The 12,946-nt window shown below is 49.6% G+C and overlaps 1 protein-coding gene across 3 annotated transcripts in view; it reads right to left on the reverse strand.

Annotated features, from left to right (window-relative positions):
- The window catches only part of LOC119396251 (rho GTPase-activating protein 20), a 666,225-nt gene that overhangs the window by 36,271 nt on the left and 617,008 nt on the right, over window positions 1-12,946 (reverse strand). The gene's annotated exons all lie outside the window — the stretch shown is intronic.

The raw sequence follows: 12,946 nt of genomic DNA on the forward strand, positions 1-12,946 counted from the left end.
TCTCATGATCGCCTCCCTAACTTGGTGTAGACCAAAATTTGCATGGGAGGGTAAGAGGATTTGACGAATATGATTGCCGGGTCATGACATGAATAACGTTAAAATCCTGTCGCGTACGTCGTCAAACCCTTTCCGCTAGACACGTGTGGCACATACTCGTTTACCACGAGCCGCCGTGTACGGGTATGCGCCACAGGTGATTGACAGTTTATATCTACCAAGGAACGGCGAGAACAGACATTGGTAACTTAAATGCTAGAGCGTTAAAGAAAACTAACATCGGCAGCGTTGACTCAACGAATGGAAAGAATGAAAATTAGGATCCCAGCAGGAATCGAACCCAAGCATTCTGCGTGGCAATCAGGTATTCTACCACTGAGCAACGCCAGGTCTATAAACTGGTTTGGAAAAACAGCCTACGCAGGCGTAATATCGGTGCAACGTCAATTGTGGTTGTGATGCTGGCTATCTAATTTTACAAGAAAGCAATAAACACCACATCATACTCCTACGATGTGTACTCCTACGATGCAGGCGTCATATCCGATTAACGTCTGTAGTTCCAGTGTTGGCTCCGCTTTTATAGCAGTCTAATAAACATTACGTTTGCATTCCTATGATTCAGCAAGCTATATTGAAGCATTGCTCGACCCCCGAGGAATACATTAACGAAAGTTACATATGATATCCACATCACCGCACCGTAAAGTGCACTTCGTCCACAAGAACGACGCAGTGTCCTCTTCATTTCTTACGAGGCTGGGCGATGGCCTCATGATGACCGAGGATAATGCCAGATTGATTGACAGCCACTCTGTAGACTAGGCTACGTAGGCCACATATGCCCATGTGGTCCACGAATACGACAAACACCATCCACTGATGTTGGTCTACGTAGCACTATCCAGGCCTACCAGCCTCGACGGCCTATACCTCACCAACGCGATGGGTGGCTTCAGGTTCCGACATGTCACCGGCTCTGTTCGCAGACAATTTGTCGACGAAATGACCGAGGCATCCACGAATTCCAACAGCTCTACTATACGACATACTTCACTACACATAGACCCCTCGTCACCACGATGACGACCGGATCCTATAACAAGTCATGAGCAGCTGCTGGTGCTCACTGATCACGGTGATGATGCCCTTGTTCAAGAACTGTCAAGAACTTCTTGCACACATGCACACGGGTTCGTGAAACGTGTGTGCGTTCTCGGGACACGTATAAGCACTACATATCAGCTTACCGCTTCTGGTGTTGGCAATACCCACGTTGCCATTGGCAGCGTTACCCAACCGTAAACAACTGGTTATATAACACATATGCGGCTCTCCAATATACGTATGTATGTGTGCGTATAAAATTTATACAAATCTTTAGCGTCATTTTGTAACGTGTCGCTCAGTAAAAGAAGTTACGCCACAGTCACCTACCCGCCGCATGCTTCGCATAAGATCGACTCCCACGGTACGTGGGATCTGCCGAATTTTTGATGTTCACAGTTGTTGATGCGCTCTATTTGGCTTAAACTAACCTTCTCGCTGCAAGATGGCGACGAAGTTGTGTAACTCAGGAAGTATAATTCACCGTTATAGTTCGACTTAATCTGCACATTTACCGTCTTTAACAACGGTCGCAGGAGGTACCCACCATGGTGGCGCCAACAGAACCGAAACTGAACGAAGGGGTCGTTTCCTGAAATAACAGGCTGCCTTGCGATAGACAGTCACGTGATGGAACCGCGCGTCCGTCATTCCTGTTCTCTCGGCCGAAAGGGGTCGCGGTTGTAACTGTCCGGACTAGCGTTGCCAGACGCACTATGCGCGCGCGGGTCCGGCTCAACGACCTCCAGTTTGGTTCCGTTTACAACAGTGGCGACAAAGGGGGCGTCGAAAGCGAAAGAAAAGCGCGCGCAAGCGTGCCCGCGAGCGGGCAGGCCCGAAAAAAAAAAAAAAAAAAAAAAGCCGATTAGAGCGAAGTAATCCCCACCGAACGTCGGGGTTCGCTTCGCTAAAAAGCGTTCGGGAATGCACCACGCGCCGTGCTCGCTCCCCGCTCAAGAATGCTCACGGAGGGCAAACGCAGAACGATCGTCGAAAAGCATAGACGAAGATTGCACGGAGCTTCGAACGGCTCGGCACCGAGTGGCACGCTCGGCGTTGCTGCATTCCGGGCAGCTGCGTGTACGGTTTGCTGCCTTGAAGACAAGACCACTTGTTGAAACATCGTCTCTGCAGCGACACCCCCTATTCTAGAATATTCACCTCTTCAAGCTTCCATCCTTTACTAAACTTCTGCTTTGTTTAGGTTTCGTACCCTCGAGCAACAAAACACAGCACAGTGGCCGTGAAAAGACGGCTGTTCCGTGACATGCCTTGCACTGCTACGTTTTAAAAAACGATGCATATTGGGGATCTTATAAACGTGAAGCCAGGCTTTCACCGAGGGAGGCAAACGCTCTGCAGGACTAACGGCAGTGTATGCAGCTCTGCAAAGTGTAACATTGTCACACAATGTTTATATTTATGCACTATACCGTAGCTGAGCTGTGGGAAATGCAAAACACCAAGTGGTAACAAAGGTGGTGCGCCTGCAGTCTTAGGAGAGTACAGGCCGGTTGGTGATTCATGGTCATGAAATGTAACCGCTTCGTGTTGTCTGTGTCCCGAGTGGTTTCCCGTGTTGTGATCCTAATCTTCTGCACCCCATAACGCAACACGGCTCGGCTCCACAAGGAAGGGTGCATAGGGAAGAAAAAGAAGTGGCAGAAATGGGTCTTACTTTGCGCGTGCAGTAACTCGAGTCTCGGGTTCATTTGTTCGTTTCCGAGTTGTCCAAGAATGACGCGCGACAGTGAAGCACAGCACTGCACACAACTATACTTTGCATGGTTAGACGAACACTATATTAGGCTCGCCCATAGAAAAGCGTTGCAAGGAGTTGGCAATACCCTGTATACAGGTGCCCTCCCGCGTCGGTCACGGTGAATGCTACCTGCGTTCCTTCCTGTCACCCAGATCGAAGGGTCTTAGAGGGTGAAGTAAGGGCGATGCATGTGGTACAAAACACGAGAGACATAATGCATGCCTCATTTCCGCTTTTGCGTGACAAGCGTGACACGAGTCGAAGAAAGGTCAACGTGGCGTTCCACTATCACAAAAGACGATCGCACGCGACAAGGAGCGCCAAGGAACAGGAACAGGACGTCCGTGACTCGACACCAGTAAGCTGGAAGCCCGGAAAAGTTCAGCCCTTAAACTCTTTAAAATTCCGCATTACGAGCCCCAGTAATGACCCGTAATACGCTTAGTCATTCTTTCTAAACGGCACGACGGATAGTAGCAGGCTACCTGACCAAGACAATGGACGGTAAAATACCTCAGAGCTAAAAACCTGTGCGCAGGTGTGTATTGTGCCCAGTTCCGGCATTTGATTTAGCAACGAGCCAAATGGCCAATCAACATGTTCTTTAACTAGCCTGTTTGCAGTGGGCGACGAACTATATTGGAGTTCGTTTATACATGCAAACACGATGCGAGTGCCTCGAGTCGGTAGAAGGGGAAAACCAACCCGACCCGACATTATTTACATGCACCCCTTGTAGGCGGGTTGACCGACCGAACTTGCTCACATTTGCACTAATCCGACGAGCAGACGTCCGCGCGACCTACCTTTGTTGTGTTCGTTGAAACGTAGCTACTGCAGAGGTATGGTAGACGCGTTCAGTATATACCTCACCCAAACGAGCCGTTGCCACACCACAGACGGCAAGAAACAAGTTTATTAGGTACCCTCGCACCCGACTACCGATTCGGACAGTTTAATGCAAGAGCGGTTTGTTTGGAAGCCATCTGTGAAAATAAGCGGCTGCTACTGATTCATGTTTTGTTGTAGCGCATCTTTGATTTCTTCGAGCACTTCGCGGCAGAAAGGAGGAAAAGAAAGAGCCAACGGTCTGGTCTAAAACGGCGGGTGACTTTTGTGAAGTGCAAGACCGGCATTTCTGAAGATGGCCAGGCATCGCTTTATAAGGTTTCACCCAGTCGGTTCTGAGTCACACCCCCTTTTTCCCTCTTCGTCCAGATTACAAAAAAGGCAAAAAACACCACCTGAGCCCATCAGAGAGAGAAAAAAAAAAGTCGACACAACGAAAGCTCTGTTACTGCCGCGCCCCTTTATAGCCTTACATCCACTACCTGCGATCAGGCGGAGACTGGTTTTACGAACTGCGCTGCAAGTATTCTTCGACACTCACCACTGACTCACAGCACATACACAAGGCGTAGAACGCAAACAAACAGCGGCACGTCTAATTTCAATGTTCCTCACCGTGACTGGGACTTCAGCGCTCCAAAAGAGGCGCTGGCACAACCAGTTCATGCACGCCATTGTCGCGACGGATGTGCCCAAATCACCGGGTGTGGGAGGGGACGGGAAACTCGATCCCCCTAATCCACTTTCATAAGAAGCTGGCCTTGACAAACATACTTGGGAATCGAGACGCACACAGCGGGAAGTTGTCGCACACAAAACACATCGATCCAGACGTCGCCGCTCACGAATCGCACATTTCTTGTCCCTCGACCGTCGGACACGGCACTGACACTAGGGGGACCCACGCTCTTGTATGACGTCAGAGCGAGGGGCCCTCCATGGTGACGATGGCTCCGAGGACAGCAGAACGGGCTATTGGTCGGTCGACGACAATGTATGGTGACGCCGGATAAAGAAGACAAATAAATGCTGCGCCCCCGCCATTTTGGCGACATCTATATCAGCTTTGTCCTGCAGTAGTCGCCGAGATAAGGTGGAGGTCTTCGCGCGGTGCTATCACTTCGTCCATCAGTTAAAGACTGTCAGCTTATCGTGTCTCGTTGAACGTTGGTACAGTGCCAGTACCGATAATATGCTATACTGGACCAGAAGAGGGCGTTCGTTTTTTTTTTTTTTTTTTTTTTTTCGCTGGCCGTTTCTGGAAGCGCTCGCGTGCCGATTGTCAAAACTCACGAAAAGTGACGTCGAGCTGCGCAAGAGTCGAGGACGCGTTGGAACGAGAGCCGCCTGTAGGCCAAAATAATTAGGTTAAACCGTAACCTTTCTTGTCTTTTGGCGGGACTGTGAAAAATCTTGCATGAAAGCTTCAACAGCTGTGTCGTGATTTGTCAAAATGGTTGACTGGGCTAGTTGGTGATTCATTCTGCTTGCTTGAAATGCGAGCGCTTAACGTAGACAGGGACTTAATAGAAATAACACACGGACAGGCGCCTGTCCGTGTGTTATTTCTCAAGCAAGCAGAGTGCCATGATGTATTAAAAGGTATAGTTAAGAGTGAGGGCGACTACAATGGACAAGCGTGTCCACGGGCCAGTACGCGGCAGGTCGTGTCGAAGCACGTCGGGCAGCCTCCAGTTGAGTCACGCGTTAACCCAAGGTGTCGACTTTGTAAATCAATTCCGGTTTTCACTTTTAACACTGACGAAGTGAGGGACGGGGAAGGCTCGGCATATACACTATGCGCGCCTTCCTTGCCAAGCCCGTAAGAGAGATATGCCCTACTGCGATTAAACAGCCAACACGACTAACTGGAAGAGATAGTCCTGTTTATCGCACCTAATGTCCGATCGCAGCGGCAGCGGGTGCGCATGAAAGGAGAAATTGGCATCCACCCTCTTGTTAGCACAAAGCTTCCAGGCAATCCATATGGATTTCTCAGAAAGTAAAGCTTCTTAGTGGACTAAAGACTTCGTCAGCTAGGAAGCTAGCCTAAGCCAACGACAAGGAAGCTAGCCTAAGCCAACGACGGTGCGACCTCAGAAGCCATGGGCGAGAATTTCTACAGGGAGTGCAAAGAGATACATAGATGCTCGCGCGCCGCCTCGAATCGTCGCTATGAGCAAATTCAATTTCCTGTCATTGGGGCAAAATCTATCAGAACGGAAGAACAGCGGCCCAATGAAGAAGAAGGGAAGCTGCGTGACCTTCTTCAATTCCCTTACGAGCGCAAAGAAAAAAAAATAAGTCCGCTGTATAATGTCACATACGACGAACTAACCTCAGAAAACGCTGCAATGAACCCAAAGCTTTTGTGATATCTTTTCGTGTTTTACTTGCGAACAACATTCAGCTTTCATTTACGCTGGATGAACCCAATGTCTACCGGCGCACAACAAGCATCTGGCTTCAGGAGCCTCCGCTGCCCGATCCTAGGAAACACCGCCCAGTTCTCTCAACACTCGTTCGCGCTCAGCGAATAATGGCTCGCCTTCTTAGAAGCATCGCGGTACACCTTCTAATGCGCCATTTCCTTCTCTCGCGTCACCCTCTCTCTCTCTCTCCTTCTAAATCTCGCTCTCTCAGGCTCATCTGGGCCACGAGTCTGATGCCCGCGTCAGAGCTATCGGAAGCCAGGTGCGCGTTCGATCACGTGGAAAGGAGACACGCCTTACACACGCATGGCAGCCATGATTGGCGCTGACAGGTAAATTGTAGCTTTGGAGGACGAGAAAGAAGCGGCCACCAGAGAGTAACAACAAACAAATGATTTTTTAAAAAGAGGCAGCCGTCGTGTATGTATACGCAATGTAGAGGTGACTTCAAAGTTCTTCCGGTGGCTTTAAAGCCAAACGGTGCACGCGTAAGCCTAGCCCCCCCACCCCCTTTACGCCATTTGCCATCACCGCTTCTTCCGCCATCTTGTTGCAATCTACCTAGGGGAAGTCCCGAAACTCCTCCTCAGCACACACGCTAGCATGCACACACACGTACAGCCATTAACCTACAGCATTGACGGAGTAACAAGTGCTCGCGCATGCGCTGCGTGCAGTGCAACACCGCTCCGGAAATTTCGTTTCCTTCTCTCTCTCATTTTTGATTCCAAGCCGCGCCCATACGGTTTGACGCAGCACACTGTTAATCAAAAGTTGTAGAAGCGGTAATTTGTCGCGTAATTTGTACGTATACAAACGGGAGCCCGAATAGACGCAAGAGCGAGAAGGAAGCGACGTTTCGGAGCAACAGGGCGCTCTTTCAGGAACTAGGAAAGTACGGAGCTCAAGGAGCGGGTAAAAGAAAAAAAAAGAAAGGAAGAAACGCGTGTACACGCGTCGTCACTTCGCATATGCCAAAGGAAGGGCGCGCTACCGCGTAATAGCAGCACTTTGTACAAGCGTGTAACGGATCCATGCGTGCATCCATGCATGCATGCGGTGATCATTAGTTTCCGGCGCGCGCTCGAGCTAATGGCTGCACGAAGGTACAGCTTCAGTGAACGCGACAGCGAGATTAATGGTGCCGTCTCGTCCAAGTTCGTGAATGAACGTTAAACCCATTGAAACCCCTTTTGGGCCAGTCTGAAACTCGTTCCGTAGCATCCACACGCCTCGGTGGGTCACGCATTTTAAAACGATAACGGCAAGTCTCCAAGACGATAAACCGCAGCGAAAGAAAAACAAGGTAGCGCGAGACCGTATACAAGTACGGTGCATGGGCGTGGCCGGCGCATGGCCCACTGGGCATAGGCCTCCAACGCTCAAGTTTGCGCAGCGCCGTCCGCCGCCCCAGCGGAGAGAGGGGAAAACTCCGGTAGCTGGGACGGGTCGCTCTTGCTTGGTTTTCCCATCGCACGCGCGGAGAACGTGCTCCCCGGGGCTTTTATCTCGCATTTTTCACGCTATGGGTGCCGTTCCTTCGTCGTACTCGAAAGCAGGCACGCAGTCCTGCTGCATTGTGAACTGTCACAAAAGTTTAAAAATGTCGAAGAGCCGAAAACTTCCTGTCATGTTCTACCGTTTCCAATGCAAGCAGTCCGAGGAGCAGAGGCGTCAAGAGTGGATTATGGCAGTTCGCCGCGATGCTTTCGCGGTCTTGTCACCTTGAAGCAGTTTTTGCCGTACAGAGAGAGAGAGAGAGAGAAACTTTATTTGCGTATAACGCGGAGCAAAGCAAATGGTCGGGCCCCTATTCCAGGGCTCCGCTGGCCCTTGCCATCTTCTCTGCCCGTTGGATCAGACAAAGCTGATCATCAAAGGCCGAGCTGGACAGCAGTGCCTCCCATTTTTCCTCTGTGTTATTCATGTTGTGGTGTTCTTCGTTGTGAAGTGTACACTCCCATGTAATGTGAAACAGAGTTGGTGGGGCCCCGCACCACGGACATATATCTCTGTATGCTGTGGGGTAGAATACATGTAGCCTGTGTAAGTTCGTATATGTGTTTGTCTGGAGTCTGCGTAACGCCGCAGATTCCATTGCTGTGAGGTTCTTATGCGGTGCTGGATAGAGTTTTCTATTCTCCCTGTAATACTGAAGAATTGTAGCAAAATTAGGGTCTAGGGGCGTTGGGTCCTCTATTGCAGTGTGCAAGGAAGCTCGGTGATTTGTGAAGCCTCGAGCCGCCTCATCCGCAAACTGGTTCCCGGTGACGCCCGCATGCCCTGGCGCCCAGATAATCGTTTGGGTGTATTCAATTGGAAAATCTCTAGGAGCTTTGGTTAGAATTTGGAAGGCCTTCGTACATATTCTACCCCTTTCGTAGTTCCTACATGCAGCCTTCGAATCCGTGATTATTGTCAGTGGGGCTTTTCGCTCCCTGCCCTCCTTGATTGCCAGTGCTAGCGCTATCTCCTCCGCTTCTGTAATGGAGGCTTGGGCTATGGAGGCACAACTTGTAATGTTTCCTTTTCGGTCTGTGACCACAGCCACCATATTTTTTGCATTAGTCTGATATGGTGCTGCGTCTGTAAATCTTGCCGTATTCAAATATTTTGTCTTTTTATCTATGTAAGCTGCTCTTGCTTTACGCCTGCCAGCATGTAGAATTGGATCCATGTTCTTCGGTAGGGGACATATCTTGTACCAGGCTCTGACTAAGCACGACAATTCTTTAGCTCTTCCATGTGCCTGTACTTGTCCACCGAGACCGATCCTCTGAAGAAGTTCTCTGCCGGTTGGCGTCTGTAGCAGGCGGTTAATCTGTGTGGTCACTTGCGCTTCAGCCAACTCATCAAAGGTATTGTGGAGTCCAAGCGCTAACAGCTTCGCAGTTGAAGTGCTTTGTGGTAGTCGCAGAGCCGCTTTATACGCCATCCTTATTATTTTGTCGGCTTTTTCTTTCTCCTCTTTGTTCATGTTGTGGTAGGGTAGCGAGTAAGTATTACGAACTATTAACGGGGAGAAACGCGATGATCGTGCTCATTTGAAAGGGAAGTGCGTTTGTGAACCGAAGTTACAACAAATAGACAGCCGCTGTGCGTTTCGAGATTGCGCGCTGGCTTTCCGAGTCAACCATTTGTAATGTTACAGCAGCGGAGCATTTGGGCTTATTACACCACAGTTTAAATAACGTACCGTGAGTACTAAGTGTTTAATTCAGCTGATTGCGGTACATTTCCCGTCGCGGCTCCCTGTAAACAGAATTAAGCTGTATGTTTGCACTGAGCGTTTATATTGGCCTTGCATGCGACACGCCGTGATTGCTTAGAAGGCTGAAGTGTTGCGCTGCTAAAATCGTGGTCATGGGTTCGATTCACGCATACAGCAGCTGAATTTCGATGGGAGCGAAATGCACTAACACCGGCGTACTTAGATTTACGTACACGTTAAAGAAACCCAGGTGGGCGAAATTAATCCGAATTAATCCACCACGGCGTGCCTCGTATTAATGTCATGCGTTCGGCACGTAATAAAAAGCCTTGCATGCCGCTTTGGAAACGAGCTGAAAAAAGAACCAAGGTGGCAATTAAATTTTCGATGGCTTCGCGAATTCAGATGCGCTTATTATTGGGCACAAATCTCGGCATAATCATAAACATGCGCGATCCCAGTGGGTATTGTGTAGTATCAGGGGCGTAGCCAGAAATTTTTTCGGGGGGGGGGGGGGTCCAAGCATACTTTATGTATGTTTGTGCGTGCGTTTGTATGTGTGCGTGTACATATACGCAAGCAAAATTGAAAATTTTCGGGGAGGGTTTGAACCCCCCCCCCCCTTGGCTACGCCCCTGTATAGTATGATGCTGACCAAGCGAGCTGTCGAAACAACCAAAGCGACATTCGAATAAGCGAACACGGTGCGTGATCAGGCGTCGATATTATTCGAAATGAAACACGCCTCTGCAAGAAACATGCATCGTCGAAGTGGGCATGAAATATTTATTTATTTTTTGTTTGCGTATATCATTATGCTGTCAAAGGGAGCTCTAAAAAAATCCAAGGCGACATTAAACTTGCGATCCGACGTTGTTATCATTCGATGCAAACCTCGGCAAAAGTGAAACTCCCACGAAACTGAACACTGCGCATTGCGATGCAGCCAGTGACTCAACAGGGCAGATGTCAATTTATGCTCTTCACAATGATCTCATAATAAATTTAAAGCCGCACGACAAACTTGGCATCCAAGCAATCGAAAAGTTATCAATAGAAACCGCGCGCGAAAGCGTACTGGATGTTTGCTGATAGCACCGAGTATACACGACTGCCGCAACGAATGTGCGTTTTACCGGTAACGTAATTACAGAACTCGCGCAGTCACCTCCCTACTCATGTCAAAGAAATGTGCCCGTTCAGCATCTGCACGCACGTAGCGCTCGCACAAACAGCATCGCCCTTGACGACCTGCTCGGTCCCGAAAAGGTGGTCGATCAACCGTCCTCCTTTGGTAAGATTCCCACCGTTAAAACGTTTTTTCCATCTCTGGGATCTTTCTAAACCTTCAGAGCAAGCGACACGTGAAGCTGCACGTGCACGGCGAGCAGAGAACAGCGCGTGCAGGGTGCCTGAACGTGCGGAGACAGCGCAGTCGAAAGGCTGGTGTGGGGACAGGAGCGACCGGTTTTCGCAAGAAAGGCGGCGAAACGCGTGCGACGCAGCGCCCCCTGGCCGAGCTTGGGAGGCCTATGGGCCCGGACCAATGGTGTATCCAGAATTTTTTCTTTCTTTCTTTTTAGGTGGCCCCGCCACGGTGGTCTAGTGGTTATGGCGCTCGACTGCTGACCCGAAGGTCGCGGGATCGAATCCCGGCCACGGCGGCTGCATTTTCGATGGAGGCGAAAACGTTTGAGGCCCGTGTACTTAGATTTAGGTGCACGTTAAAGAACCGCAGGTGGTCGAAATTTCCGGAGCCCTCCACTACGGCGTCTCTCATAATCATATCGTGGTTTTGGGACGTTAAACCCCAGATATTATTATTCTTTTTAGGTGTGGCATTGGCCTGGTTCGTCTAGGTGCTCAGCGTCGCTCAACGAAGCGTCACAGTTTACTTATTACATGGTAAACTGTTCTTTCTTCCTCATTCTGTGTATAGGTTAAATTTAAACTTGCATATATAGGAACAGTGTGTGAGCGCCACTATCTTCTTATTAACGCTAGACCAAACGTAATTTTTCGCTTTTCGAGAAAAAGTGCACCAATATAATGCATAGCGAATGTGACATACGCGTTAATGGTAGCGCAATGTGCTGACCATAATAATTCAAAATGCAACGCGCTGTGAGCGCTTGACTGCACATAAGACCGTCAGGAAAGCGGTTGACCACACACACGAGCACAGAGAGCGAGCGAGAGAGAGAGATAAGGGGGAGAGGGGGGAGAGACGCGACGCCACAACACCATGCATTTTGACAACACAGTGACCATTTTTTTAGCAGAACTTCTAAGAGATGTTAGACAACGTGCATTCATATGCCATCAGAGTGGTTTGGTTGAGGCTACGGTGTGAACGTCTAACAGATGTTAGACAACGTGCATTCATATGCCATCAGAGTGGTTTGGTTGAGGCTACGGTGTGGTTGAGGCAGAGGCTTTATACATGCGTGGGGCGCTGACGTGAAAGCAGCCAAAAGCGTCTCAGGAACACTTTCGAAGCGACGATGCCCAACTCAAAAAGTGCAGTTAACTCCTCAGGTTTTTCGGCAATTACAGGGTCGCAGTACGCATCCCCGAGAAAAAAAAAATGGGGGGAAAGGGAACAAGTTGGGGGAGATTCGTTTCTCGGCTGTCTCCACTAATTGTGAGTCGACGTGTAATTCGCTTACAGCGGACAGCTCAGGCAAGAAGAGCTCCGCGACGTCGGCTTCATGCAGCATCGGGTACCCCCCGCCTAATAACACAACGATGCACGGAGGCGTTTTCGAGCTGCGGAATTCGTAAATGAGCGGTTTTGAGAACGGGCCCGCCACTCTTCCACCTCCGTCCTTCCTCGCCCTTGTTTCAGGCCGTGAGGACGCGTTGTTGCGCAGACACTGCCGCTGTTGTTAGAGGCGTCTACAAGAGAAATGCGCTAATAACAGTGAGCAAGCTAGGAGAGAGAGAGAGAGAGAAAACAACAACAAAAATCTCGTCCGATGACAGGCACACGCGTCCGTCATCTCCTGTGAAACCGCGAAGTGCTGGTGCGAAGAACCTTGAGGAGAATAAGAAAAAATAATAATAACAAAGTAACAAGTTCGTGCAAGACGTTATTGCTTTCGCGAAAACCGGCTACAGTTGAATGACAAGTTTTTGTTTTCTTTTCGTGCTTTCGTCGCGCCCACCGCACCCTTGTCGCGGCCTACATCGCTTTAAGCTCTCTCCCATCGCTCTCGTCCCATTTGTTTCTTTCGTTCGCTTTCTTTTTCACTGCATCAGGACGCAAGTGGTTCTAATTTCTCTCTAATAGAAAGAGTCCGTTCACTCCCTCTCTTTTACCTCATCATCCCTCTCACTTGTAGGGTAGAAAACCAGACAGTCTGTTCACCTCCCCGCCTATCCTTCATTCTCACTCACTCACTCTCTCTCTCTCTCCCTTTGAGGCAAGAGGTGTAGTTCACCGCCAGTGCATTGCGGGATGGCGCCACAATGCCTTGCTGCAGCAAATACACAAGTTTTACTGAACCACGCAGAATCTACGCCTAGCGCTCTATAGCGCAAGTTTGTCAATGTGGGCTTGAAGAGGCCATTCATGAGGAGCAC

Source organism: Rhipicephalus sanguineus, chromosome 6 (genome assembly GCF_013339695.2).
Source record: "Rhipicephalus sanguineus isolate Rsan-2018 chromosome 6, BIME_Rsan_1.4, whole genome shotgun sequence".
Classification (NCBI taxonomy): domain Eukaryota; kingdom Metazoa; phylum Arthropoda; class Arachnida; order Ixodida; family Ixodidae; genus Rhipicephalus; species Rhipicephalus sanguineus.